Source organism: Panicum virgatum, chromosome 5K, assembly GCF_016808335.1.
Source record: "Panicum virgatum strain AP13 chromosome 5K, P.virgatum_v5, whole genome shotgun sequence".
NCBI lineage: Eukaryota > Viridiplantae > Streptophyta > Magnoliopsida > Poales > Poaceae > Panicum > Panicum virgatum.
In genome coordinates, this window is record NC_053140.1 from 18,490,201 (window position 1) to 18,515,961 (window position 25,761).

General features: G+C 46.0%; 1 long non-coding RNA gene and 1 pseudogene across 2 annotated transcripts; one reads left to right on the top strand and one right to left on the bottom strand.

Moving 5' to 3' along the window:
• Window positions 1-8,253: 8,253 nt before the first annotated feature.
• Window positions 8,254-19,662, top strand: LOC120706795 (annotated as a pseudogene).
• Window positions 19,663-21,736: 2,074 nt separating this feature from the next.
• Window positions 21,737-24,578, bottom strand: LOC120710575. 2 transcript variants are annotated; one of them, XR_005689937.1, is made up of 6 exons: window positions 24,181-24,578; window positions 23,690-23,770; window positions 23,485-23,545; window positions 23,233-23,310; window positions 23,066-23,128; window positions 21,737-22,768 (listed from the first exon to the last, which is right to left on the bottom strand). It is a non-coding gene; the product is annotated as an uncharacterized LOC120710575 (long non-coding RNA). The 2 variants fall into 2 exon arrangements; XR_005689938.1 differs by lacking the exon at window positions 23,233-23,310.
• Between the last annotated feature and the right edge of the window lie 1,183 nt (window positions 24,579-25,761).

Below are 25,761 nucleotides of genomic sequence, written 5' to 3' on the forward strand. Positions count from 1 at the left end.
ATTTGATTAATATACTTTCATCTAGTTTTTCTAATTAAAAGCTAATTGTAGATGTTTACCTTGATTTTTATAACTAATATTAATTTGATATATACCAAAATAAATGTGTTTTTAATTTAATTTGTTTAGTTCACCATGAATCATAAAAATATACGTTTAGATGCTCTCACAAGTTTCTTTCTAATTAATTGCTTGATTAGTGTAATTTGTACATAGACACCCATATATAAAATTTGACTAAGTTTTACCTCATTTTTTTAAAATGCAAATATAATATGAGTTAATTGCAACAAGGGATATTTTTTTTAAATATCCTTTACATTTACATGTGGTTTCTAATTAGAATAAATGAAACTTATAGTTCTTTTGTTTTCTTCTATAATTCAAATTTTTTTTGATAGCTGTGGCTTTTAAACCTCAGTTTCGTTCTCAGCGTTTCTTGCGCTCGTGTGATCCATAGAATCGAGCCCTATCCTTTAGTGCGCCCTTTTAAAGCTTTTATATGATTGGTGTATTGTTCTTAGCTATACTTATTTATTTTTCTTGCATGGTTGTGCCCGATGTTTGCTTGGAGCAGAAGGAGTGCTGTTCGAAAGCTTGAAGATCAAGAGTTTCAAGAGAGCAAGAGCTGAAGAGCAGTAAGAATAACTTTCATTGGAGAAAGGCAAGTGACCTTTGCTATCCTTCTATCTATGCTTATTTACAAGAATACCTTGTATTAATTGGAACGTGGAGAACCACCCAGAAAAACAGTACAATCACGAGAACCATATGGCTCTTGTCTTGGCTAATTAATTAGAGACTCTAGTTTGAAGCGGTCTTACCGAAAGGGCAAGAGGGGAAGCATCGACGACGTATAGCTCGGTCCTCTTGAGGCTTTGATATGTGGTCCTTTCTAAGGCACTTCCTCACTAGGGAGAGTTATAACCGCTTTGACTTAAAACCTTAGTGGACAACTTCTTATTAGGGAATTTTTATAAAAATCTTGTAGTGTCCCTATGCAATCACACCTCGGAAATGTGGTATTGTGCCAGATCAGCACAGCATGGTTGAGTCCAAAGTTCTTCTGAATTTTTACGCGACTTGTGGTGAAAGTGTAGAACCTCTGCAGAGTGTCTAAAACTGATATATCAGCCATACTCACGGTTTAGAGCGGCCTGGACCCTCATATGATTAATAAACTTGAAGATGGACTAAAATCGTTATTCTGGTTATTTCTTGTGGCCTTACTGAGTACCAACCATAAGTGTACTCATCGTTCCTTACTGCTGCTCATAAGGAGAAGGTGTATGAAGTTTTCGGTGAAGTTTGGAGCGTTCGTTTCCAGGATAAGCTGTTTATCTCTAATAGTTTTTTAATCTTTGTAAGTCTCTTTTTATGATATTATTGTTGATTATTTACTAATGAAGTCACTATATGTATGGAACTTGATTCTAGTATACATATAGTTACGCATTCGGTTTTATCCTTAAAACCGGGTGTGACAGGTTTGAACTTGCCTGGTGTATGCTGTAGCATTGCTAACTACGCAGCCCCATAATCCCCATTGGAGGTGCTGAATTACTAGTGTTACTAGCATTGCTATCTGGTATGACCCCCCTTCCCTTTAGTTTTTTTCACTACTCAACCCATCCTCCTCTCCCGTATTACCACCATTATCATTATCCCATTTTGGATCGATGTCCATGTCTATAGGTGCCGGGTTTGCCCCATTCTCCTTCTTCTCAACTCTAAATTGTAGCTGGTATACATAGTCCCCAATGACAAACATCCACCGGATCAGGAATAAGTTCAGCGGCCAGCTGCTACCTTCAATCTAGCCATATTATGCGCATTGGAAAACTGCATATCCACCATCCGTGTCGATCCAAGAATCGAACCCACAGCCCAGATGATAAGAAATTCCAAAAGATCTTTTGGCAGGTCCCGGAATTGAACCCAAACTTTTGGAATCTTATATTTATAAATATTTTTATCACCACTTTCCTAAATTTCCATGATGGCATCCACATTCTTGGCTACCACTGGTCCCCACAACACCATCTGCTGCAATTCCTCGCTAGATGGGAATGTGGTTATGAAGCTATTTGGATCCTTTTCCTCGACAATCCATGTGTCTTGTAAGCTGGTAGTAGACGGTCTAGCTCCACTGGGACCTGAGCGGCTGAGCCGCAGGCCCGCAGTCATGGAACCTTTTGTGACCTTCACAACTGTCACTTTGTTGTCAGGTGATGTTTTCTCGCATAACCCTTAGTGGTATATGAGATATAATAAAAACCAAGCCCTTTCACTGCATAGCCACACGGAATCACTGTAGGTTTGGCACCACCCTTTTGATATGGGCATACCTTTGTGACATGCTTGTCACTGTCACACATACCACAACGAATAATCATGTTGCACTCAGTAAGAATATGGCCCTTTGTCAGACACCTAAAGCAGTAAGGTTTTCCTTTGCTCTTGGATGTCCCTGGTAATACCTGATCATCAATATTTTGTGCATCAATTTTTGCTCCAGTCGACCCCTCCTGACCTTCCCTTGTTGGCATACCTCCGGTTGTCGGAGGGGGAATAGTCCCCCCTGCAAGCGGCGCCTGCTGCTATTCCGGGCCAGCGTTCCATTTAGCCGTGCCACGTCCACGACCGGGAAGCCGACTGTCAGACTTAGGGCCACGGGATACCTGACATGGCGCGGATCTGTACGAGATATGGGATGGGGCATCTCCTATTCCAGTACGTCATGTAAAGTACTCATGTACAATTAGAACTAGTCGGTATAGAAAGAAACTACTTAGTAGTACTCGAGAAGGACTCCTAGGCTCATATCGATCTAGGGTTTCATGCTGCTCTTCTATAGCTTTTCATGGAGCACTCCGCTAAATTTTATAGCCCGTGATTTGCAACATTGAGCATTAGTCATATCATGCCTCTGCACCAAGCACGCGTTGTGACTTGTGAGAGGATAACGTTTAGTGGGTATTTTGATCTTTTGCCATCCGCTATTAGAAATTAGTACTGGATTGGCTATTTTTTAACCCATATCTTAGATCAAAGACCATTTGACATAGCTTTTATAGAAAACATAAACAGTTTAACTGGGGCTACCAATTTTACAATCATAAAGTATCGTTTTAACAAAGACCAAATGATAGAAAACTCCCCTCTAACTCCCTCTAAGCGAGATCTATGTGTTATCCTTCCTGTTAGGATTATCTAAACTAAAAATTAGCCACTGAATTCAAAGGATCTCATACCACCCTTTCATAAAAAAGAATGTATTCTCATACCACCCTTTCATAAAAAAGGAATATATCTTTTCCAATGATATGCCTTGTGATATGTGAATTGGACCAAGTTAAGCAAAGAGAGGGAGTATACTTACCTCGAGTCTCTTAGCGGTTAATGCCGTCTGGGATTTATCTCTGCTTTAATATAAAGGAAAATTTGTCTGGCATTTAGATTTTTGTTAGATTACACAGTATAACTCAGACCTTACAAACGTACGCACACTCACCCTTATGAACGCACGAACGCAAACCCTACCCCTATAAGCATCTTCGAAGACTGAGCTGGTAAATCCTCGAGATTAACGAAGTCACCACAGGCGTCTCACTGTCGACAGGAACGTCGCCTATCACTGAAAGCACAACGCCGTTAAATCCTAAAATATTCGCTCCCACAGGGAGTCGAACTCAGGATCTAGAGTGCTACCGAGGCTCTTGTAACTACTAGGCTAGAGGCCCTTTCGCGTCTGGCCATTTAGATAACCTTAACAAACTAGCACTGGTGGCCTGGGACAGGCCCTTCTAGAGCCCTCCAAGTGAAGGGGCTAATGCCTAATGGCTATAGAGCATGGTTCTAAATAGGGGGATAAAGAGTTTAACGGCTGGATTTTAAAATCAGTTAATAGCAGGCTAAATGAGGCTATAGCGGACTATAGTGGCTAAATTGCACATGAGTTAAAATAGCTATACCTTATCTTAAATAGCTATAGTGGGAGATTTAAAACCTTGATATGGAGCGTCCACAGCATGCCCGTATGTTTGTTGCTTTCTTTTTTTTTCTTTTTTTAGGTCAACTCATAACCACGCGTAGTCCTCGTCCGTATCATTTATCATTTAGGCCGCGGAGCGCTGCCAAACACCGAAATCGCACCCGATTCTCGGAAGCGATTCATAGAGTACATAGGGTGAGGAGCGGCAAAAAACCTGCTCCCCCGGTCCCTCGATCCTTTTCGGCTTCCGCCCCTTCTCAGCCCGGCCGCTCGGCCTTGCCCACCCGCGCGCCAGCGCTCCTCCCTACCCGGCCGCTCGTCCTCTCCTGCTGCCCGCCCGATGCCGCTCGTCCAAGCCTGCTCGCCGTACGCCCGACGTTGGTCCTCGCCTGCTTACCGCTAGAGGTGGCAAAGGACCCTAAATTTTGACCTAGAAAATTTAAAGGTCGGGTCATAAAAGGATCGGACTCTAATTCTATTCAATTTTAAGCTAAAAAATTTAAGAACCATATTAGACTGTGAAGAGGCCACTAGGGTCATGACCCGTTACCACCCCTACTTACCGCCCGCCCGACACATCTGTTGTCACCGGCGGTGATGATTCCAGGCCGGGTGACGACATTACAGTCAGGCCCAATGAGGACGGCAGAGGAAGGCGAAAGAGTCGGCCCAACGCACGCATATTTGGCCCAGAGTGGACCCAGCAGTGTGTATGTGAGTGCTCCTGCATGAGCTATATCCGTGAGACCCGTGTTCGGGCGTGGGCATGCATGAACAAGTTGTAACAGAACTAGTCAGGTTGGCGCACCATGCGCGCCTGTAGCAAAAGGTTTGAGTTAAAGTAATAATAAAAATATGTTATCATTTGCTGTAGTTGAAGCAACATCATGTTGATGTATTTTAACAACATGTTGATGTATTGAATAAAATCTGAAAGTTACATTAGATATGCATATAGTAGTTTAAAGTCCGAGAGCTCGCTAAATGTATGGATACTTTTGTCTTAGGAATTTTTTGTTTTCTGTTAGTAGGTACAGTTGTGGATTGACTTACATTTATTATTGGTTTTGGTAGGAAAAAAGATAAGATTAGCAATTTGTAGTAGGTATAGTCGATGGATTGTCTTACGTTAATTACTGGCTTTGGTAGGAAAAAAATAAAATTAGCAATCAATGGATGATTCAATTATGTTTTGCAAGTTTACGAAGTGAAATCAAAATCCAGTAAGTAGTAGGGGCTACCACATGTAAGCATAGTATATGAAGTCTGGATATTATTTTCATATATAGAAAATAATTAAATATATTTTGTGGGTGGATCCCAACTGAATACTATGTGGGTACCACCTGAATAGTACGCAGGACCCATGTGCGTCCTGCGTAAATAGTACATGTAGGAATTCAATTTTTTTTATGTTAGTAGGTATAGTTAATGGATTGGCTTACACTAATTATTGATTTTGGTAAAAAAAAGATAAAATTAGAAATGAATGGATGATTTAATTATACTTTGTGAGTTTAACAATTAAATATATTTTGTGGGTGGATCCCAACTGAATACTACATGGGTACCACCTGAATAGCACGTAGAACCCACGTGGGTCGTGGTTAAATAGTACATGTAGGTATTCTTTTTTTTATGTTAGTAGTTATAGTTAATGGATTGGGTTACACTAATTATTGATTTTGATAGGAAAAAAGATAAAGTTAGAAATGAATGGATGATTCAATTATATTTTGCGAGTTTACGAAGAGAAAACAAAATCCAATAAATAGTAGAGCTACCACGTGTGAATCTAGTATACAAAATTATTTTATTATTTTTGTATATATAAAGTAATTAAATATATTTTATGCGCGGGTCCCAATTAAATAGTATGTTGGTCCCACATGGGGCTCATGACTATTCATGCAGGTCCATGTGGGTCCCACCTAAACAGTACGCGGGTCCCACCTAAACAGTACGCGGGTCCCACATGGACCCGCATGAAAAGTACATGGGCCCCACGTGGGGCCACGACTCATGAGGAGGCCCAAATCTAGTACATGTAGAAATTCAATTTTTTTATGTTAGTAGGTATAGTTAATGGATTGGCTTACACTAATTATTGATTTTGGTAGAAAAAAAGATAAAATTAGAAATGAATGGATGATTTAATTATACTTTGTGAGTTTTACAATTAAATATATTTTGTGGGTGGATCCCAACTGAATACTACATGGGTACCACTTGAATAGCACGCAGAACCCATGTGGGTCGTGGTTAAATAGTACATGTAGGAATTTTTTTTATGTTAGTAGCTATAGTTGATGGATTGGGTTACACTAATTATTGATTTTGATAGAAAAAAAGATAAAATTAGAAATGAATGGATGATTCAATTATATTTTGTGAGTTTACGAAGAGAAAACAAAATCCAATAAATAGTAGAGCTACCACGTGTGAACCTAGTATACAAAATTATTTTATTATTTTCTTATATATAAAGTAATTAAATATATTTTATGCGCGGATCCCAATTAAATAGTATGTTGGTCCCACATGGGGCACATATATTATTCATGCGGGGTCCATGTGGGTCCCACCTAAACAGTACGTGGGTCCCACCTAAACAGTACGCGGGTCCCACATGGACACGCATGAAAAGTACGTGGGCCCCACGTAGGGCCACGACTCATGAGGAGGCCCCAAATCTTGGCCGCTTAGTATGGTATATTAATACTAGTCAGGTTGGCGCGCTAGGAGAAAATTTTTTTGACCTAAAATAGTAATGGAAAGATATTATTCGCTACTATGTTCGAAAAATATTGAATCAAATCTGAAAATTACAGTGAAGCGGCATAATAGTTCAGAGTCTGAAAGCGCGCCAATTTCAAGTATTTTAGTATAGAGGTACACATAATTTTTTCTTAGGAATTCGTTATTTTTTTATGGTAACAGGTATAGTTGATAAATTGGGTTACATTGATTATTGATTTTGATAGGGAAAAAATAAGATTACCAATGAATCAATAGTTAAATTATATTTTGTGAGTTTACAAAGTAAAAGCGAAATCAAAAAATAGTAGGGCTACCATATGTAAATGTAGTACACAAAGCCTAGTTATTATTTTTATATGTAGAAAGAAGTTAAATATATGTTTTATATTGTTAAATAATAGAAAGAAGTTTTTTTAAAGATAAAAGGATCCACTTAATAGAACCGTGCACCCCACAAAACCATGTTCGTGGGTCCCGCTCAATAGTTCGTGGATCCCACATAGGTCTGCCTAAATAGTACACGTGGACCCCACCTAAATAGTACACGAGTGCCACTGAATAGGGACCCACATGAACAATGCGCGGGGCCCACGTGGGGCACGACTCACAGCGTTGCCCCCAATCTTGGCCGCTTACTATAGAACAGTGCACGGGCCCCACGTCAGGCCACGACTCACGGTGTTGCCCCAAATCTTGGCTGTTTAGTATAGTACTAGTCAGGTTGGCGCGCTAGGACCAAATTTTTTTGACCTAAAGTAGTAATGGAAAGATATTATTCGCTACTATGTTCGAAGAATATTGAATCAAATCTAAAAATTACAGTGAAGCGGCATAATAGTTCAGAGTCTGAAAGCGCGCCAATTTCAAATATTTTAGTATAGAGGTACACATAATTTTTTCTTAGCAATTCGTTATTTTTTTATGGTAACAGGTATAGTTGGTAAATTGGGTTACATTGATTATTGATTTTGATAGGGAAACAATAAGATTACCAATGAATCAATAGTTAAATTATATTTTGTGAGTTTACAAAGTGAAAGTGAAATCAAAAAATAGTAGGGCTACCATATGTAAATGTAGTACACAAAGCCTAGTTATTATTTTTATATGTATAAAGAAGTTAAATATATGTTTTATATTGTTAAATAATAGAAAGAAGTTTTTTTAAAGATAAAAGGATCCACTTAATAGAACCGTGCACCCCCACAAAACCATGTTCGTGGGTCCCGCTCAATAGTACTTGGATCCCACATAGGTCCGCCTAAATAGTACACGTGGACCCCACCTAAATAGTACACGAGTCCCACTGAATAGGGACCCACTTGAACAATGCGTGGGCCCCACGTGGAGCCACGACTCACAGCGTTGCCCCCAATCTTGGCCGCTTAATAGAACAGTGCACGGCGTTGCTCCAAATCTTGGCCGCTTAGTATATTAATATATTAATTAATTAATTAATTAATTCCCCTCTAATCTGACCTCTGCCGCTCCTCCCCTCCTTCTCCCTGCCTCGATTCCCTCTTCCTCTTCGATCTAGAGCTCGTACCCTAAGTCCCTAACACCTGTCCACCCGACGCGTTGGTCCTGGCCCGGCCGCCGTCCGCCTGACGCGGCCCGTCCTCGCCCGCCGCCCGCCCGACGCACCCGTCCTTGCCCGTTCGCTGGCCATCCCACGCTGCTCGTCGTCTCCCGCCCATCCGCACGAGTCTAGGAGCTCGATTTGCTGCTCGGCGCGATCGATCCGCTTGAGGAGGAGCTCGATTTGCTGCTTGGCGCGGTCGATCGCTTGAGGAGGAGCTCGATTCGCTGCTCGGCGCTGTCGATTCGCGTGAAGTGGAGCTCGATTTACTGCCCGTGGATGAGCATAGCCATCGCTAGGAGCTGGAGCCACGGAAAGCGCCACGAAACGGTGTATTTGGGAAACTGGAGCAGCTGAGAGCGAGAGCAGCCGGAAGCGAGGAGCGGAGCGGAGAGGAGTTGGTTTGGAGCGCCGCCAAACGGGGCCTTAGTCATTTGATTGGTCAGCACAGCACGGTGGCTTATCCATTCTTACCAGATCCAGCAGCTCTGCAAGCCTCAAGGCTCAAGGTCTTCTCCAGGTTAGTCGATCTAATGCTCCGCTATGCTTTCTTAGTGTCTTGAAAAAAAATGATCTCGGAGTCTGTGCCTGCCCATGCTCTGAAGTCTGTACTTTGAGATCCAAAAATTAGTTGGCTCACATAGTATAGGACTGTTTCCCATCTTTCTTTCGACATCAATTCACCAAATTACTCGGTGCACACAAACTTATATTTCAGACTCATGCCAAAACTTAGTGCTAAGCATCTAGTAAGAGTAGCAGCAGCAGAAGAGTACTGCACATCAAAATTTGCCCAGGTAATTCATTTAATTACCAGATGATGTATTTGTTCTTTCCGCGAGGAGTCAACTTGGACTATTCTGTACAACTGATGTTGTGCAGCTTCACGTTGGGGTACTTGTACATACAAAAAAGATAGGTGGTGATTTAATGGAAGATATGCAATTCCTAGCCTCCATAATCTTTGTGCAACTCTTTTTAGATAAAGAAATATAGTTCCCCCTCTGGAATCAGGGTGAATGAGCCAACAATTTGAAAAAAAATATAGTTCCCCCTCTGGAATCAGGGTGAATGAGCCTATAATTTGTCTTTTGTGGTCAGTTCGTGGATGTTGACACCATTTATTGCGTCTTCTTCTTGTACAGTTTTCTTACTTTGGTGACATCATTCATACAGAAGTTTCAGCAATACGTCTCACTCAAGCCACCCTACACGCCGGGGAAGACAAATAGATGTTTGCGATCATGTGAAAGTGCTTCTGCAGTCAAAATTTTGTTTAAAAGAAAATGGACGGTGAGTCTAGCAGATATGATAAGCTGGAGAGCATGTTACAAGATGGAAGTTCAGAACCACACAATCTACCACTAGAATATTTGAGAAACATCACAAACAACTTCTCTGATGAGCGGCTACTTGGTGAAGGTGGTTTTGGCACAGTATATAAGGTAAGATTAAATCACATCTTTTGGTCCTGTCAAACATATGTCACCAGACTGTAGAGAAACTCATGCCGGTATTAATAAGAAACAGGGAGTGCTACCAAATGGGGAAATGATTGCTGTGAAGAAACTCAATTCATCAATTCCAGGAGTTAAGGATAGGCATTTTGAGAATGAAGCCTATCATCTTATGAGGCTTAAACACCCAAATGTAGTGCTACTTGTAGGCTGGTGTTCTGAAACAGAGAATATATTTGTACAGTACAATGGGAAATACATCTACGCTGAGAAGTCAGAAAGGTTGCTTTGCTTGGAGTACATGCCTAAAGGAAGCCTTCGTAGGTATCTTTCAGGTATAACAATTCAATATGGTCGTGTCTTGTTCTTTCCTTTTTATTTGAGACCATAGTTTATGTGGTTAGAGAATGCCCATTTTTTATTTTGTAATGCCTTCTTACAAATGCAGATGAAGCGTCCGGACTTGGTTGGGACACACGCTACAGAATAATCGAGGGCATTTGCTGTGGTTTACATTATCTCCACGAGGAATGGCAACATAGTACCCCTATTATTCACATGGATCTAAAACCTGCAAACGTATTGCTTGATAACAATATGGTGCCTAAAATTGCTGACTTCGGCTTGTCAAGACTCTTCAGTGAGGAGAAAACTTGGACTTGCACGATAAATCGTGATGGAACATTGTAAGTCAAATGGCTCTTGATAGCCTATTCTTTTGGTGATCATTAAAATGAATTTTCTTTGCAGTTGTGCAAGGCTTCAAAATTGATGCACTACACTATTGTTGCCATGCAGAGGTTACATGGCGCCAGAATACATAAACAAAGGTCTAATCACAACAAAGTCAGACATATTCAGTTTGGGTGTTATAATCATAGAAATAGTGACCGGACACAGGGACTATCCAGACGAGAATGGAGTATCTCCCCAGGAATTTATTGACCTTGTATGAAGATTAATTAATTTTAATTTTCAAGATGGAGTCACTTTCTTTAGAGCTTGTTTGGTTTGAAGGGGATTGAAAGGGATTAAATTCCCAACAATTTAAAATCCCTCTCAGTCCCCTTCGGCTGAGGATTAATCAAACAAGCCCTTAAAGAGATGATGTTATTCTTTTCCCTCTATAGTAATTCTTGATTTTTTTTATTTTGCAGGTACTAAAGAAATGGAGAAATAGGCTGCAAAAGACAGCGGGTTATGAAGAACTTTATTATTACCAGCAAATAAGAAGATGCATTCAGATAGGTCTGGTCTGTGTGGACCCTGATCGATCCAAAAGACCAACAACAAGCCAAATTATCAAGATGCTTCACGTAGAAAGTGTAGATTTAAGCGGGAGAAAAAGGGTAAGGTCACTGACAAATAAAGGTTTAATTATTGCAGGGATTAACCATTGTGCATCAGAGTAATGATAGAACAATTTTTCTCAATAGACAGATCATTCTCCCGGTTCTTCTTTCTCTGAGGGTAACTACTATGCAATTAAGTTCATATTGTTTAAGCCTAAATAAGTCTTATAATATTGATAGATGCCTGTTATGAATATGCAGGTGCAGATGATGATCCATTGCCAGGCATAGAAGGGCTTCGAATCACAGGTGAAGCTTTTCCTGGACGAGAACTTCTAGCAAGTGGGAACCCCATCAATGGTACCACCACTTGCAATTTTGAGGTGTGCTTCGAGTTCTTGTCAATCCACATTCTGAATAGTGAAATAAATGTTCTTGCTCACCACTTAAGTTGTGAGTTTCAAATTTTCAACATGGTTTCACTGTACTGGTCTTCCTGTTGGATTTCAGATGAATGAAGCTGTCAATGCAATAATGAATAATTTAACAGGAAAGTCCTATGTTGTTGATCGTGAGCCTCACCCGAGTCCTGGAAGGGGTTCTGACCGGCCAACTTCTCGTGGTGACCGCCGTGGTCCTGCCATGGCTGATGACAGGTGGACTAAAGGAGTTCCTCTCAGTCCTGGTCATGACATGGACCTAGCAAATGGACCATCAATTATCAATTATCGTGGCGGCCTAGGAGGTAATCATGGTGTTTTGAGGAATCCATGTGCTCAACCAGGTGGTGGACTTCTTCTAGGACCCATGCATTCTGTTGGACCTCAAGTATCTCGCAGCGGCTCTGATGCTGATAGATGGCAGCAAAAAGGTCTGATACCTTCTCCTGTCACACCCATGCAAGTGATGCACAAAGCAGAGAGAAAGTATGTTGTTGGCAAAGTTTCTGATGAGGAAGAGGCGAAGCAGAGGCAGTTGAAGGCCATTGTTAACAAGCTGACTCTGCAAAACTTTGAAGAGCTTTTTGAACAAGTCAAGGAAGTCAACATTGACAGTGCAGCAACTCTTACAGGGGTCATTTCACAGATATTTGACATAGCTTTGATGGAACCAACTTTCTGTGAAATGTATGCTAATTTTTGCTTCCATTTGGCTGGTGCCTTGCCAGACTTTAGTGAAGACAATGAAAAGATTACATTTAAGAGACTGCTTTTGAACAAATGCCAAGAGGAGTTTGAGAGAGGTGTAAGAGAAGAAGCTGAAGCTGATAAAACAGAGGAGGAAGGTGAGATTAAACAGACCAAAGAAGTGAGGGAGGAAAAGAGAATCCGTGCTCGAAGGCGCATGTTGGGAAAGATTAGGTTGATTGGAGAATTGTACAAAAAGTGGATGTTGACAGAACGGATAATGCATGAGTGCATTAAAAAATTGTTTGGAAATTATGATGATCCTGATGAAGAGAACATTGAAGCACTATGCAAGTTGATGAGTACAATTGGAGAGATGATAGATCATGCAAAGGCGAAGGAGCACATGGATGTCTATTTCGATATAATGCAGAAGATGTCAACAAGTCAGAAGTTGTCTTCTCGTGTGCGGTTTATGTTGAGAGATTCAATTGACTTGCGGAAAAATAAATGGCAACAGTGGTGTAAAGTTGAAGGTCCCAAGAAGATTGAGGAGGTTCACAGGGATGCAGCTCAAGAAAGACTTGCCCAATCAAGTAGGCTTGGACATGGTCCAGCTGTTAGTTCCGTCCAAAGAAGAGGAGCACCTCCTATGGATTATGCCCCCCTGGCTCATCTGCATTAGCATCGCCAAGTTCCCAACAAGGGAGCATTCGAGGAATGCCTCCACATTCGCGTGGATTTGGTTCACAAGACGTCCGGATTGAGGAAAGGCATCAGTTTGACAGTAGAACTGTTCCTCTTCCTCAGCGTGCAGTCAAGGATGAAGCTGCCACTCTTGGCCCACAAGGCGGGCCTTGCTAGGGGTATGTCTATAAGAGGGCAACCACCGGTATCAAATGCTGAACTTCCTTCTGTTGTTGACCACAGAAGGATAGTTTCTGGCCCACAAAAAAAAAAGAAAAAAAAAAGAAGGATAGTTTCTGGTTCTAATGGTTATAACTCTCTGGCTGATCGAACCTCTGGTAGAACGCCAGCTTCTAGTCAATCTGCTGGGCCTTCACAGAGGCCTGCCAACCAGGAAGGCCATTCAGGAAATAAATCATATTCTGAGGATGATTTGCAAGAAAAATCTATTTCGGCCATCAGGGAATATTACAGGTAATAAGTTTTAAATGTTTACAGTTAACTTTGTATTCCTTCTATTTGCATCAAATATGAATTTATATACTATGCACTTGACCATTGATAAACAGGCACCTGTTGCTTAAAATATGGTGTTTCAGTAACTTCTTATTTTCTGAATGTTTATTTGCTTGTGTTTTGGTTTACTGCATATTTCTCTGCTTTATACACTTTGCAAATTCCAGAGTTGATTTGCTTATTTTTCTGAAATTAAGTGGCATGTGATTGTAACATATTGGAGTTCACATATTTAGAAACAGAAGTGATGAAACATGTTACCATTTCCAGAGAATTTTACCCAATAGATATCTGCAAAGTCGCACTGTATTCATGAAATTTATGGATTGATTGGGGGCTTTGCTTGTACTGTTTGTGTTATCAAGTATATTCTAGTTCTTTGCTAAATGCTCGGGTTCTTTTGTTATGTTATGACGAGATAGTTCTTGTAGAAAGATAGATAGAGGGAATAGGAAAACACCGCACACCCTATGCGGGGGGGTGACCTCTCATTATATAGCCAATGTGACTTGCAATACAAGAAGATGTACATGCCCGACATGGGCCGCCCAATATGGGCCTACACGCCCAATATGGGCCTCAAGTATACGCACACAGCTATACACTCTATCACCCGCCCTCAGTCGAAGCATCAGGATTCCGGATGCAAAGGCTGGACCGAAAATCCTGAAATAGCTGCACAGGAAGCCCCTTCGTCATGAAATCAGCGAACTGATATTGTGACGGCACATGAAGAACACGAACTTCGCCGAGAGCCACCTTCTCGCGAACGAAGTGGATGTCGATCTCAATGTGCTTGGTACGGCGGTGGTGGACCGGATTGGCAGTCATGTAGACGGCGCTGACGTTGTCGCAATAGACCACGGTAGCTACCTTCAACGGGACATGAAGTTCCTGAAGGAGTTGGCGCAGCCAGCAACACTCGGCGACCACATGAGCAACAGCCCGGTACTCGGCCTCCGCACTGGACCGGGACACTGTGGTTTGTCGCTTGGACGACCAGGACACCAAGCTGTCGCCAAGGAAGACGCAGAAGCCTGATGTAGAGCGGCGGGAGTCGGGGCAGCCTGCCCAGTCGGCGTCGGAGTAGGCGATCAGCTTGTCAACCGGCCCAGTGCCGATGTGGAGGCCGGCTGACAGGGAGCCCTTCACATAGCGAAGGATGCGCTTGATCAACGCAAGGTGAGGTTCCCGGGGGTCATGCATGAACAGACATACTTGCTGTACTGCATATGCGAGATCCGGACGCGTCAGGGTCAGGTACTGGAGAGCGCCGGCGAGGCTCCGGTACTCAGAGGGGTCGGCGACAGGAGGACCCTCGGTAGCCGAGAGCTTGGCATGAGTGTCAACAGGTGTCGACGTCGAGTGACACTCGGCCATGCCTGCCCGCTGGAGAAGATCCAACGCGTACTGGCGCTGGCTGAGGAACAGCCCGTCGGAGGAGTGCGTGACGGAGATCCCAAGGAAGTGGTGCAGCTCTCCGAGGTCCGTCATGGCGAACTCGGAGTGAAGACGAGCTGTGATTCGCCGGAGCAAGTCTGACGAAGAAGCCGTGAGGATGATGTCGTCGACGTACACCAGCAAGTAGGCGGTGGCGCCTCCCTCTTGAAGAACAAAGAGGGAGGTGTCGGTGGCAGAGGCGACGAAACCCAGGTGGCGAAGGTAGGTAGCAAAACGCTGGTACCACGCCCGCGGAGCCTGCTTCAGACCATAAAGAGAGCGCTGCAGCAAGCAAACATGGTCAGGATGAGCAGGGTCGATGAAGCCAGGAGGCTGCTAACTGTAGACGATCTCCTCCAGGCGTCCGTGAAGGAAGGCATTCTTCACATCGAACTGGTGTATCGGCCAGTGTCGTGAAGTAGCGATGCTGAGGACGACCCGGATCGTGGCAGGCTTGACGACGGGGCTGAACGTCTCGCCGTAGTCGACGCCGTGTCGCTGGGTGAAGCCGCGAACAACCCAGCGAGCCTTGTGACGGGCAAGTGTGCCGTCGGAGTGGTATTTATGTTTATAAATCCACTTGCCTGTCACAATATTGGCACCAGGAGGCTTGGGAACGAGCCGCCAAGTGTCATTGTCGACGAGCGCCTGGTACTCCTCAGCCATGGCAGCCCGCCACTGTGGATCCGCCAGGGCAGTCCTGTAGTTCCTCGGGATCGGGGAGATGGCAGTGGCGGCGAAGGCCATCTGAGCCGTAGGAGCTGGAGGCGGTGGTGGTGGAGGGAAGCCGTAGCGCTCAACAGGCCGCAGGGAGCCTGTCTGAGACCGCGTCACAGGCCGGCTAACTGAAGCCGGCGGTGGGGGCGGCGGAGGCGGCGGCGGTGGAGGGGCCGCCATAGGAGGCGCAGCTGGACCAGCAGCAGCGGGCGCAGGTGCCGGTGCAGCTGCAGGAGCCCTCGGTGCTCGACGCCGAGTGTACACCCGGAGTGGAGGAGGGGCGACTGGAGCTAGGGGAGGGCCGGCCGGAGCTGCGGCCGGCACTTGGCCGACAACCGGCCCAACCTGGAGGACAGCAGGGTCCTCGAAGAGCTCCTCCAGGTGAGCACGGGGGCGCGGCTGCTCGACGTCGACAAGCGACGGAGCGACCGCAGTAGGGGAGGAGGGATAACCGAGGAAGACACAAGCTGTGGAACGAGGAGCAAGCTTGTGTTTGGCAGTGGCAGTCATGTTGGGATAGCACAGACAGCCAAAAACGCGAAGATGAGCGTAGTCGGGTGGCTGGCAGTGTAGCAGCTCATAGGGAATACTGTTCTGAACAGCAGAGGAGGGGCGCCGGTTTAGGTGGTAGGTCGCCGTAGCGAGAGCCTCGGCCCAATACTTGGGCGGCATGCTAGCATGAATGAGCAGGGTGCGAATGCTATTGTTGAGGGTTCGAAGAACGCGCTCGGCTTTGCCATTCTGCTGGGAGGTGTAAGGGCACGAGAGACGTAGGTGAATGCCGCGGGATGCAAAGAAGGTGGCGAGAGCATTGTTAACAAACTCAGTGCCGTTATCAGCCTGAACAGGTCTAACGGGAAGGCCGAACTGTGTCTGGGCAAAGCTGCAGAAGTTGGTTAGATGACCAGCAACCTCGGACTTGTGAACAAGAGGAAAAGTCCAGCAAAAATGAGTAAAATCATCAAGAACGGCGAGGTAATACTGAGCACCCGAAATACTCGCTACAGGAGAGGTCCAGACATCACAGTGAACTAGTTCGAAAGGCATAGTGCTGATAGAACTAGAGGTACTAAACGGCAGACGCACATGCTTGCCAAGTTGTCATGAATGACAAAAAGGATGCTTAGATTTATTACACTGGATGGAAGCATTATTTCTAAGCAACTCTATGGTGGCGACCCCAGGATGACCAAGACGCTGATGCCAGAGACTGGTGGAGATGGCGAGACTGGCGTGTGGAGCTGCAGGGCTGGCGGGGATGGTGTACAGGCCGTCGGAGCTATTGCAGCGAAGAATCACGCGACTGGTCGGGATATCCTTAACAGAAAAACCAAGGGCGTCAAATTCAATAGTGCAATTGTTGTCTTTGGTGAACTGGCGAACTGAAAGTAAGTTGCGCACTAGAGAAGGGACAACAAGAACATTATGAAGAGAAAAATTTGACGCGTGGGTGGGTAGGTATGAGCTGTCATGACTGGAAACCGGGATGGTCTGACCATTGCCCACGGTGATGAAAGGATGAGAGGGGGGGTGGCGGGAGAGAAGTATACCATCCGACGAGTGCATGTGGGAGGTCGCGCCAGAGTCCATGACCCAGGAGTTGGAGTTCTGGAGCGCCATCTGGTTCAGGGCGGCAATGAGGCCGGCCTGATCCCACATTTGAGGGGTGGAGACTTGAGCCGGAGCGAACGCGGTGTGCGCTTGGGGGTTGGCGCTAAGGAGGCCAGGCGTGCGCCCGCCCTGCACGCCCTGCCACCCGCCGTGGCCGCTGGACCACCCGCCCTGGCCGCCTTGCCAGGAGCCGCCGGCTTGCTGACCCGTGGGACCCTGAGGGGCGTACGGGTTGAAGCAGACCCAGGGTCCCATTGGACGGTACTGTCCCCCCTGTGGGGCGCCCTGCAGGACGCCGGTCTGCGGGCCGCCGGTGCCCTTGCCTCCTTGGCCACCAGATCGGCGGCCTTTGCCGCCCTTCTGCTTGGGCGCGCCGCTGCCTCCGCTGTCCCCGCCCTTGCTGGTACCGCCCGTAGCAACCCCCGCGAAGGAGCGGCAAGAGGGGCTGGTACAGCAGGCGGTGGTGGAGGCAACGAGGGCAGTGGCCACTGTGTTCTTCGCGTCGTTGGCGAGGCGCAGCTCTTTGAGGGAGAGCAGCTCGTGGGCACGCGTGAAGGGCGGAAGAACCGTGGCGTTGGCGATGTCGTCGGCGGTGGAGTCGAAGCGAGGGTTGAGGCCGCGCAGAAGGCTGAGAACGAGCTGGGAGTCGGTGATGGGGTTGCCGACCTGTCGAAGGGCAGCAGCCTTCGACTTGAGGCGCTGGCAGTACTCGTCGATGGTGGAGTCGCCCTGCTTGAGGGTGTGGAACTCCTCGAGCAGGAAGACAGCGCGGGAGGCCGTGTTGGTGCGGAACAGGGCCTCGATCGCGACCCAGAGTTGGCGCGCGGTCTGGTTCTCGTCGGTGATGGCGAGGTCGAGGACGGAGTCGTCGACGGTGCCGAAGATCCAGCTGCGCACGCAGCACTCTGCGACGTCCCAATCTGGGTTGTCGGGCTGTGCTGCGGTGCCGTCGATGTGGCGGCGGAGGCTGAACTTGCCGCACAACGCCGTGAAGAACGACGCCCACTTGGAGTAGTTACCGCTCTTCATGTCTAGGGTCACGGGAACGTGAGCCTTGACGTTGACGGTGGTGTAGGGGTGGACGACGATGGCCTGTGTTGGTGCGGTAGGGAGCACAGGCGCGGAGGCGTCCGATCTGGCGGCGCCGGAGGAGGAGGAGAGGCTCATGGCGGCGGCTCTGGATCAGATTGATCCAGGGGCGGTGGCCTGCTGGTGGGCGCGACGCGAGGAGATCGCGGCGTGAGGGAAGGAGCGGCGCCCTGGGTTAGGGCGCGCAGGGAGGGGAGGTCTGCGCCCTAGGGTAGGGCGCAGAGTAGGGAGAGATGTAGCGCCAGGAGGCGGCGCCCTAGGGCAGAGAGGTGGGGCGCAAGGGGGGAACCCTAGCGCAGGGGGGAGCGGAAGCGGAAGGCCGATCGTTGCCTTCTCTTGATACCATGTAGAAAGATAGAGGGAATAGGAAAACACCGCACACCCTATGCGGGGGGTGACCTCTCATTATATAGCCAATGTGACTTGCAATACAAGAAGATGTACATGCCCGACATGGGCCGCCCAATATGGGCCTACACGCCCAATATGGGCCTCAAGTATACGCACACAGCTATACACTCTATCAGTTCTAGCACTGCAGTTGTCCTATTTTGTCTGCTAACAACTTCTGTTTTGGCAGTGCAAAAGATGAAAAGGAAGTTGCCTTGTGTATTGAGGAGTTGAATGCTCCAAGTTTCTATCCTTCTGTTGTATCACTTTGGGTAAATGATTCCTTTGAGAGAAAAGATATGGAAAGAGAGTTGCTGGCTAAACTTTTTGTCAGCCTTTGCAGTGGTCGACATAATTTGTTGAGCAAACAGCAACTCACTGATGGGTAGGTGTCTCATATTTTCTCATATCATCATTCTCTGTCCACATTGTACAATTTGTTGACTAAATTATTATATTTTTAGGCTTGCATCTGTTCTTGCCTCATTGGAAGATACTCTAAGTGATGCTCCAAGAGCCACCGAGTACCTTGGGCGACTTCTTGCAAGGTTTGTGCAGGAAAACATATTGCCCTTGCAAGAGGTAGGTAAATTGATTCAAGGTGTTGGAAAAGAACCAGGGTGTCTTGTACAAGATGGTATTGCAGCTGATATCCTTTGGGCAGTTTTGGATTCCATAAGATTAGAAAAGGGTGATTCATTCTTGAATGAGGTCATGTCAAGTTTCAGTTTAAAGTTGGAGGATTTCAGACCACAACATCTTAAGCGATCAAAGTTGGACGCCTTCATGTAGGCATTTAAGTAATTCTTACTAGGTATGTCTGTTTTAGAGTATATCATATCTAGAGCCCTTTGGTCTGAAAACTTTACCTTGATGTTGTAATGTAAACGAGCCCTTTGGTCTGAAAACTTTACCTTGACGTTGTAATGTAAACTATTTGACAATATTCAAAAAGGCGCTAGGCGCTATTTAGGCGGTGACATACCGCCTAGGCATGTTTCAAGGCGTTTTTTTAAGCAGTGCTATATATATATATATATAGGACACTCCTATTCTATACCCTGGGTATGGAATAGCCGAGCCAACCCAGCGGCCGTGCTCTGCCATTGAGCAGGGGATCTCGCTTGGTTTTTCTCCCCTCTTGCGGTTTTCCTTCTGGCGAACGAATCAGGAACCACTCCCTGGTTTTCCTCCTTCACGGTTTTCCTCTCACACGATGAAAGCAGGAAACCGATCGCTGGTTTTCGTCAAGGTCTGGCTGGAACTGTAGAAATCGCCGGCGCCCCGGACGCCGTCGAGACCGATCGTCGCACGTGACCCCGGCCCCCGATCGCTGGTTTTCGTCAAGGTCCGGCTGGAACTGTAGAAATTGCCGGCGCCCCGGACGCCGTCGAGACCGATCGTCGCACGTGACCCCGGCCCTTCCCTGCGAGCGCTGGACGGCGAGCTCGACACGCATGACCTCACGGAAGCCACGGAATTCCGACGGGAAGCTCTTCCTTGCGTCGACAGTGCTGCCATCCGGGCGCCCCCTCGCCGGAACTTGCGGTCCGTCACTAGCTCGGCAAGAGGTATGATAGAATCGATCTTTTACCCTCTCTGGCTAAAGCCTGATGCAAGCACATCCTCTTCTCCTTGTTTATTGGTCTGAATCGATGGTGAACACAGGTGTACTATCTAGTAGAGAAAAGGCCGGTTCTTGACTGCGATCTCGTTTTTCCTCCGCCACGACTCCGGAATCTGTGATCGTGCATGGGTGCTCCTCATGCCGCCGCCGGCGGAACAATAACGATGCCCAGCCAGAGCAGCACCAGCACCATGGTGATGGGCTGCTTCCTGCTGGATGAGCTACTGATCGCCGCCATTGCCATCATATCAATCAATAAGCAGCTCTATCTTGTCGATTGATCGATCAGCAAGGTACAAGTGCCGTGTAGTGATGAGATGCAGCTCTATCTTGTCGATCGATCGATCAGCAAGCTACAACTGCCGTGTAGTGATGAGATGATGGCTGCTTCAATTTGATCGATTTATTTGCAGCTAGCTCGATTTGTGACCAGTGTGCAGAATTGGGGATTGTGCTCAATTGTAGTCATTAAAATATCAAGTGTTTGTATCGTCTTACATTCTGCTAACTTCAATGCTGGGAATTGAGCACGGCACTGGCTAGTCACTACTGCACTGATCAACCTGGAAACTCACTAGTCACTACTGCACTAGCTACTGAATTCTTGGCAATTCTCTGTTTTTAGATTGCTCTTGCAAATAATAGGGTGGTGGCTACCTGCTGTGTAATGTAGTTATCTGCAATTTATCTGATGTACCATATATGTATGATTTCATCTCGAAGATTTCTTCCATAGAGTGCAAGATCTGCATGCAGACTTTCATCTGCACCACCCCTGATGCCAAGTGCAAAGAGCACGCCGAGGCTAGGCATCCCAAGAACGACCTCTACCAGTGCTGCTCCCACCTCAAGAACTAGTAAGCAGCAGCATTGCCTGCTCTGACAAGAGGCATATGCTCTATCAGAACCACAAAGAGAGAAAACTTTCATGATCCACTGGTATTGTTATCAACATCATGTATGTAATGACTGGTTACTCTTTGTATTATGGGTCTGAACTGCCGTGGCAGCTGTTGCTGCTTCGGTTGTGTTTGCCCCATCTAAATATGTAATCCTTCACTGTCAAGTGTCAACCTGTTGCATTGCAACATCGATTGTGTGGATTTGTGATCCCCGTGCTTGCTCAATAATTTCACCGTGTTATGTGTTCTGGATTTGGGTGTGCTGTGGAATCATGATATTGTGGGGTTTTGATTTTAGAAGAATCAATGCCTGGATCTAATCTCGTTAGGCTGGCTGTAAAGCTATACATGTCACTATGATGATCAGTGACAAGAGAACTAACAAATCACCTGAAAGTTCATTTAAGCCAAATTTTGCAAGTCGTCATTGGTTTCTTCACTCAACCTTGCTAGCTAGGGGAAGGAAGGAAACATTTGAAAGGGAAAGGGTGCCACAAAACACATTTCTTAAGGTAATACGAAAGAATAGCCCACAAGAGAGCTCGATGGGGTCCAAACAAAAGGTTGGTAATTCTTTACAAGCTCAATAATATAGTACAATCTGCCAACATACCCTTTTATGGCAAACACCTTACATGAAAATAATGTTCACAATCACATCTCAAGCTCATAATCTAAATAAATTTGCATTCCTTGTCAATGCAGTTAAAGACAGGCTACAGCAGAAGCTCCCTCGTAATCTTTTGTTTCCATCAAGTGACCCAACCGCTATTATACAACTGAAGATTGATGAAGCCCATCTGATGATTCCGTTAGCATGTCTCTGCCCTTGCCTGTTATGCGCGCGTCCTTCTCTGCAGCTCTCACTTGCTGGAACTATGGGTGCACCTACAAGAATATAAGTATCCGGTACAAGATGAGATAGACTTGGCAACATTAATAGATTATCAAGAGGAAATACTATGCAGCATAAATAAATTAAATCTGTTGGGTCTTATAAATTTGCATGCAAAAGATCTGGCTCAGAAACCAAAATGCTCAGCCAAAAATACTATTCACAACTGAGAATCTGGAGACCTTTTGTTTCAGTGATACTAGACTGGTAAATGTCACACAGGATGTTTAGACTAGCGTGCAGGCAGTTTCATTTGAGTTGCCGCACACAAAAATTAGCATAAAGACACCATTGCTTCACGTGCAGTAAGCCTGTCCTGGTGATCATAACGCAGAAGCTTGTCGAGGAAATCTATGACCTACAGATAAACAAAGAAATCAAGCTAGAGGCAGGAACTACCAATCCTAGTTAAGTAAATTTGAAATGCAAGAGCCATTAGGCCACATCTCAGGATATACTAGGTGTTGGTTATCCGCATTCATAAACTTCGACCGCGGTTTCCTGCTATCCATGCATCCAAAAAAGGATGTAAATGGACTTCACATACATAATTATCTTTCATCAAAGCCTTGGTGAGTCATGATATATTGGTATATTGTACCTTCCAACGCGGGCTTCAAGCTAAGGGTCAAGCTTAATTCTGTGCTTGTTCAAATAAGCATTCAGCCCATTCTGTTACAAGTACCTGATAATAACGGAATGTGACAATAATTAATGCTGATGCTTCAAAAAATTCTACAGATATAGCAGCAGTAATGGTCTCGTGATAGAATATATCAGCGGATATGAACAAACGTACAAGAATGATAAATTGAACTCCATACACACATTTATTTCATCTGCTAAACGCACTTGCACCCAAACATGAAGGGATAGCTTTCATGTCATTATGCCACTAAAACTACAGAAATATATGGACCACCTTGCTCACATTTGCACTCACCAGTAGGGATAGCCGCAGGGGCAAGAATTAAAAACTGACCATGGAACTCATGGAGGAGAAACCACAGAAGACCATAGCTCTGGACGGAGAGGAACCTCGAACCTGAAATGAAAGGGAAGATTGTTGTAAATGCAGGGACAAGAGACAAAAAAACATGAACTGAGTAGCCCCAATCAAGAGGATATAAATTAATCTCATGCATAGACCTCTCCTGTGTGCTAATAAATGCCATTTTCTTCGGGTTGCTAGGCATACGATCCACCAACCACTGACCGGTATCCATGCTAGCGAGAAATAAAATTGGATGTCAGTGATGAACTAGAACTTGTTAATTAATTTATTTGCTAATTTAGTAAAATAGAATTGGACTTTAAAGAACTGTAATAAGCACATGGAAAAGAAGACACCAAATTAACAGGGACAAGACGAAGACAGTAGCACATTATTGAACATATAACCTTGATGAGTGGACTTGCGGCGAACCTCATTGAACATCTACTGACTGGGCGGGCACAGGATCTACACGCACAGGGGATTAGTGCCAAGAATAGTAGGTAAAAAGAGATATGGGCCAATGACGAGTGTCAGACTATGGCATATAAGATTTGCAGACCAATGCTATTTAACTTATAAATAAATTATATGGAGGCTGGACTCACACACCAGAAGGCTCCATCCGAGAGGGCGATTACAAATCAACGAACGGGATAATAAGATGAGGTCGCACAGCAGCGTGGGCTTAGACTGTTTAAGGATAAAACATGATGCCCATCAGACAATCTCCTAAATTAAAGAAAATGCAATTATGCCTGAGCTCTGTATAACAGAAAACTGAATCTGTTAGTTTGATTGTGGGTTCAACATTAGTCTAGGGTAAATCACTATGAAACAGAAGGATAAAAAGCTGCATCAACTATTTATTCAATGATTCAGTTTGATTTTTCAGCCTGCACTGTTGGATATTGATCATAACTTTGAATGATTCACATCAGAAGAGTTTCTAGTTAAAGCTGTAAATTCAACCAGCAAATCCAGCGAGAGGAAAAAAAACTAATCATGATTCAGGTCACATGAGGCAGACAAGAACAATATAGATCACAATCAGAATTGAGAACTAAATATTGCAGTGGAAGGGAGTGAGGAGGATGCGGCACCGGTTTCAGTAGCCCCGTCGGGAGGATGGTGCGGCCTGGAGGAGGATAGCAACGTCGCATCGTGCGGCGCGGGAAGGGGGTGCGGTGCCGGGAGGGCTGTGCGCCGCCGAGGTTGGGGGCGAGTCTGGGGAGGGAGCGGCGACGGGCGGGTGGTGCGGCGAGCTGGGGACGGTGGTACGGCGTCGGGAGGGAGGAGCGGCGCCGGGTATGGGGCCGCGTCGCTGACGGTAGGGAGGTGCGCCAGATCCGAGCTGCGTGGTTGGCGGGTGCGTCGGGAGTAGATCGACGTCGCGGGGAGGGTGTGGCGCGTGAGGAAGGAAGGCCGTCGGAGGAGGGGAGCGGCGTCGGGGCGCCGGGATTGGGGGCTGGCCGCATCCGTGGGAGGGGCGGCGCCGGACGGTAACTGATGGGGACGGGAGCTGTGTGGTTTTTGGGTGGAGGTGGTGGGGTGGTTGGTTCGACGCAGACCGGGGCGAGCCGGAGGAAGAAAACCGGGAGCGGTGATCGGGACGGGGCGGATCGGGTGCACGGGCTGCCTTGGGTATGGAATTGATTATTCTATACCCAGGGTACTCAATAGAGCTACTATATATATATATATATATATATATATATATATATATATATATATATATATATATATATATATATATATGTGGTAGCGCTATTTTACACCCAACCAACCCAACACCCCATCCAGCTAACCCAATCGATCCGGCTCCCACCACCCCGACCCGATAACCCCCCGACCGCTCTGACCCGTCGCTCACCTATCCAGCTTCTTTACGTGACGCAGTCCATGAATCACACATCAACGTGACGCCAAATAAGGGCCAGTCTCTATGAAACTTTACGTACCTCGTCTTCAAGTCTTGCTTGTTCTGATCAAGGTACTTGCCATCAATATCCCGTCCAGTTGGTGATGCGATACCTTCACCTGCAAATATATGAAAATCATGAGATACAGAAATGTAAGCTCATAGATCTCATACGAATGAAAGAAAACATACCCCACTTCTGTGTCTCCCTGACCGCGCTGACAAAGTAAGGATTGTCAGCCTGTCTTCCAGGTACTCCCGCAAAATGGAAAAATTTTGACCAAGCTTTACCAATAGCTTCATTTGCATTCCTACCCTTCTGCGTCCAGGAGCCTGTATCAATTCTTTGTTGGGTCATTCCTCTTCTCCCACCGGATGCCACGTTATAGTCCTCCACCGCAGGACTCTCCCTCTGCGAAGTTGCCCTACGCAACATCCTCTGCAAAAGATTCCCCCTCGTCGAACCACTACCCCCTCCATGCTCATATGCACCTCCTCTCTGTTCCACCCCCCGTCGGTACTCTGCTTGCGCTCTCGATAGGTCCAAGGCACGCTGCAGCTGAGTCTCCTCATCTTCTTCTTCACCGGGATTGTTTCCCTCCGCTGCAGTCTTCTCCCGTCTCAACCTCTCTCGAGCCCGTTCAGCAGTTGCCTTCCTAGCCTTCTCAATGTCACGCTGAAAATAATCCCGCACATCTGGTGGCACATTCCTGCAATGGACCACCTCCGCCCCGCGGTGAGCCAAATGTTGTTTCAATCTAGT